Below are 5,322 nucleotides of genomic sequence, written 5' to 3' on the forward strand. Positions count from 1 at the left end.
AAATTTGTATCAATTTTACTGGTAGTCCACTGTATGAAGAATTTCTGCGTATAATATATCACAGTTTAGTTTATGTTGCTATCCTCGCTTTACATAAATGAACTATAGTGTCCTACACCCACTAGTAAAAAATATCAAAAATTATATCTGGTCTCTGAATAATTTTTGGTTTGACTGTATATCCTTCTGTTATTTTCACACCACTCGCTATAAATCTCCTAACTGTGATATTTTCATAAATAGAAGTCGCGTTTTTTTCATCTGAAATGTGCAGCGATTTATTTTCCAAAGCCACTCATATAATGCATTAACATTCATGAAGCAAGCAAAACACGTGCAACACGCACACGTATTTGTTCTGGTGCAGAATGAGAGGGACAAGTACAATACAGCCTAGCGCATTTCACACAGGCTGTTAGTTTCACTTTCGCCAGAAAGTCGTGTATGCTTAAGGGTGAAAATAAATGACGTTTATAGTGAATGCCCCTATAAATTGTCTTATATTTACGATTTAGTTTTAATCCAAATGATGCGTGCTAAGTGAGCGAACATCAATAAAGATCACACAACAGAAGTGCGCGCACTCTCTCTCTCCCTCCCTCCCTCCCATTAAGTAACTTGTGCATTGTTTTACTTACTTCTTTTTGACACATCCGACCGAACTACAAACTTTCCAGTGATGTCTGTGAGAAAGGTATATTCACTCGACAAGCTCGCGCATCTGCGCCGCCGCGCGCTCAAATCCACTCAGCGTGCTTTTTTTATCAGCTCGCGCACTTCAGCTATACAGGCGTTAATACTGAATGTTTAACGTTATATTCATTGCATACATATACTTCGTAGACATCTTTAATCTCTAGTAACTCCATTCTGCTGTCTGTTGTCTGTGTTTCTTTGTCTGAATATGGCACTTATCACATGCTGTGTGGTATCGGCGTTTGGTATCGGGGCATTTTAACGAGTACGAGTACGAGTACAGGAGCTCAGTATCGGGCCCGATACCGATACCAGTATCCCTAATTTATAATGTTACAAAAGATTTCTATTTCAAATAAATGCTGTTCTTTTGGCCTTTTGTTCATCAAATAATCCTATAAATGTATCACAGTTTCCACAAAAATATTAATAGCATTAATATATATTAATATTATAACTTTTCAATATTGAAGTGCTTCTTGATCAGCAAATGAGCATAATGGAATGATTTCTGAAGGATCATGTGACACTGAAGACTGAAGTAATGGCTGCTGAAAATTCAGCTTTGCCATCACAGGAATAAAATTACATTTTAAATTTATTGAAATAGAAAACAGCTATTTTAATAATATTTTACAATATTACTGTTTTACTCTATTTTTTAATCAAGTAAAATGCAGCCTATGAGCATAAAAGTCTTCTTTCAAAATATTAATAACTCTTATGTCGACCACACACCTTTAAATGGTAGTGTACATCTGACCACAACAGAAACAGCACATTACAAGAACAAGGAAAATCTAACAGCATTCGACTACAGAGGCTCTCTTGTGTCTTGTTGCGGTTTACAGGGCATCTCTGAGTGCTCAAGGCCTGAACACTCAAGCAGAACACAGAATAACATTAATAACATGGACCCTACTAATACTGGTAACACCAGGTTAAACGATAGCAGATAAAAGTAACAGACAAAAATCAGGAAATAGTTTTACATATCTATACTATTTGATAAATCTACAAATCCTCTTCTGCATCTAATCTAGACAGTAACAATTAAGCCTTGTTTTGCCTGAGGAATCTCGTCTATCTGTGATAACTTCTTCCGCACAGAGTCCCTCAATGGTTATATAAACTATACTGCAGTCTGGGCACTTAGCAACTCAGACAACACACTCGTCACTGGATTTAATACAGGTCTCTGCCTGCAACATATCTCTTCTCTGAGATAAACAAGGAAATGTCAGGCTGTCCTCTTCAGTACTCAGCCCAGTCACCATAATTACAGAAGGGAAGAGGGAAGGCTTTGGCCAAACAGTACACTTAGAGGTCCATTTGCCAGTAGAGGGTTGATCCAGGGCCTGGCTAACAGATTAGATTTGCCTGTTATGACCTGGACTTAAGAAGACGTAATGCAGACATAAGTATCTATTACACAGCTTCCCCCTGCATTCTGCTGTCTGCCCATTACAGCCCAGAGACACCCAGGTACAGCGAACTGGCATTCAGACAGGCTTTCAGGAGCTACTCTAACAGCCATGGACTAATGAGCTGGAGAGCTTCTTTCACTATAAAAGACCCTTTGGGAACCAGAATGCTATGAACTTTACACCAAACCTAGCATGAAATACAACACATCTAGTGTTGGTGTTATTCTTCTGTTAACACTGTACATGTTATGAAAACAAATTATGAAAATAAATTTTTGAGCGAAATCTTTTGTAACATTATGTCTTTACTGTCACTTTTGATCAATTTATTGCATACTTGCTGAAGAAATGTACAAAAATCATTTCTTACTGGCCCCAATCTTCTGAAGAGCAGAGTAAGTTTTAGCCATATCGACAGAGACAGAGCTTTTAGAGGAAATAAGGGAGAACAGAATGATGGACAGAGCTGATATGAGTACGTCGACTGAAACTGAATCATCAAATTCTTTACTCTCCAAAGCGTAGGTCAAAAACAGGGCAAATAGATGAATGACACATAAAACACATCCTTGTGACACAAAGTCATCTTCAAAAAACAAGGATATAATTAATCATTTTACTGTAACATGGTTTTATTTTAGAGACGATTTTGGAGGAGTGGAGTGGAACAGATGAGAACCAGACTGAGTTTACAAGAATTAGCTACACTTAAATTACAATTTTATCAAAAAAAAAAATGCTAGGGTGAGGGATTAAGTATTTATCATCTGTCACAGTGCAGTTATGAGCTAAACCTTTTTCACGGCCATCGTTTTTACTTCATAGATGCACAACAAATTGCCCTGAAAAATGGAACTTTTGGGGGTGTTGAGTGCTTGAGGAGAATTTTACGAGGTGGACAGAGGCTGTAGACACTGGAGGATGCATTCATTTACATTTTCAGAGTCATTTACATATTCTCAGATTAAAAAATAAAAATCGCCAACAACAGAGAGCAATTTACAACACTCAGTTCAAAAGTTCACTGCTACACCTTGTTTGTTAAAGGGAGAGTTCACCCAAAAGTGAAAGATTTGTCACCCTCTTGTCATTTAAAACCTGTAAAACGGAAACTTTTTTTTTGACAGAAATGTAATTTTTTGGCAAACAATCCCTTTAACACCGTACTATTTCTACGAATAATTTGTCGTATATAAACAGTCAATCAGTACGTTCACATGGACAACAATACTCCGATTTTAATACGATTAAGAAAATACTCTGATTAATAATCTACAATGTAAACAGAGATTTTTGATTACCTTAATCCGGCTAAAGTCATAATTGAAGTGAACACTAATCGAATTAAGACATGTGGAGTATTCCTATTTTAGTCGCATTATTGAAGTGCAGTAAAGACATGTACACACCTTAATCACATTATTACCGTCGTGTAGGACTTTTCGCCGCATTTCGCGACAGGATACACACACGGCAGTGCTCAACCATTTGACGGCAAATAAAAGAGCTTCAACACCGCCATCGTCTGAATGCATGTACAAATAATTAACTGCACTTGAAGCTTTCATAAAATTAAAAATGAAACACCCAAAACTGTACATGGCATCATCACGAAGACGAACTATATGTTTATAAGTGAAATTCCGGAAGGGACATCGGATAGCGTCGCGTGGGACGTAATGACGTGTGCCATTAATTGAACTATGTACTATAACATGTCAAACGGGAACATGAAAGGAATATTCTAAAAGCAACTCATGTAAACACCATAATCATAATATTGGCTTATTTAGAATACGGTAAATAATTAGATTACTGATGTCCATGTAAACGTAGTCAATGTGTTCACAGTTTTGAGATGTCAAAACATTGTAAAACAATATTGATGCTTTAATCATATTCACTCAATATACCCATTCTAATGGAAGACATATTGCCACTAATTTGATGACATATGATTTTCTTATTCAAAACACATCTTCAATTTACCTTCCTGAGAGAGAGAATTAAACTGAGACTAACTGAAATTGAGCCTAATAAATGAAGAGCATAAAGCAGCATAGATTAGCACTATATTGTGTGTAATGTTATAATGTCAATGATGCTTAGACTTGCACTCAGATGGTCAAATGTAATCTTGTAAGGCTTTTATAAGCCTAATTTATAGCTGCAAAGCGTGAAAGTGAGAGGGTGTATTTTCTAGGTTAGTTGGTTGCTCTGTCAGGTATAGTTCAGAAAGGAGAGTAGGCCACAGGTGGATGAACAGTAGACAACACACACTAGCTCAACCATCTGAGGTCTCAACGAAAATGCTCAAAAATTCATGTCACATTCTCTTAATGTTAGAATTCACTTAATATTTTGTGAACCTCAAAAGCACAGTGTCAGATGATCAAATGGTTCTGTTACACTAGGCAAATGCTATGGGAGATAATTTGTAAGTTTGGATGATTAGTGTAACAGGTCTCAGAGTCTTGGCAGGATCAGCACTTCCCGCCCTGCTGGTCGATTAAACTTCTGCTCAACACCAATTACATTCTCAGCACTCACAGACACAGGCAGTTAGCACCGAAGAGGTCAGGTCTGCAACTTTTCACACAGAACAGGAAAACTGTTACAACCGTTAACTAGTAGTCACCATTCCAGCTGGCATGAGCAATGCAGCGTTTTCTGAATATGGTTCAGCAGTCCAATATGTCATAATGCTGTGTCATCTGGATAGATTTTGATTGCATGAACAACAGATCTAACAAGCTGCATCCTCTTTCGCTTAACCCAGAGGCTGTCGCTCTCAAAGGACGACAGTATCAAAAGAGATGAAATGCAAATATCATTTTGAAAATGGATTCTTTTTTTCCTCTAGATCAGTTAATCAAACATGTTGACACTTCAATCTGGCAAATCCTCAGATATGCCCTTCACCAAAGCTTTTAACAGACAACAGTTTTCTTTTTGAGACCAAATATATTCATCAAATTTGTTTAAGGCGTCTCTATTTGATGATGTGATCTGCCAGAGATAATATATTGAACTATGTTCATACTAGTAAAAAAAAACATGTTTTAACAAGTCAAAAAATAATGCCAAAAAAATGTATACACTACAGTTCAAACGTTTGGGGCCAGTGAGGTTTGTTAATGCTTAAGAAAGAGGTATTTTATGCTCACCAAGGCTGCATATATATATATATATATATATA

At 36.8% G+C, this 5,322-nt stretch overlaps 1 protein-coding gene across 1 annotated transcript in view; it reads right to left on the reverse strand.

Moving 5' to 3' along the window:
- The window catches only part of LOC107742579 (activating molecule in BECN1-regulated autophagy protein 1-like), a 71,564-nt gene that overhangs the window by 43,598 nt on the left and 22,644 nt on the right, over window positions 1–5,322 (reverse strand). The window lies entirely within an intron of this gene.

Source organism: Sinocyclocheilus rhinocerous, unplaced genomic scaffold (assembly GCF_001515625.1).
Source record: "Sinocyclocheilus rhinocerous isolate Xijiao unplaced genomic scaffold, SAMN03320098_v1.1 scaffold587, whole genome shotgun sequence".
Lineage (NCBI taxonomy): Eukaryota > Metazoa > Chordata > Actinopteri > Cypriniformes > Cyprinidae > Sinocyclocheilus > Sinocyclocheilus rhinocerous.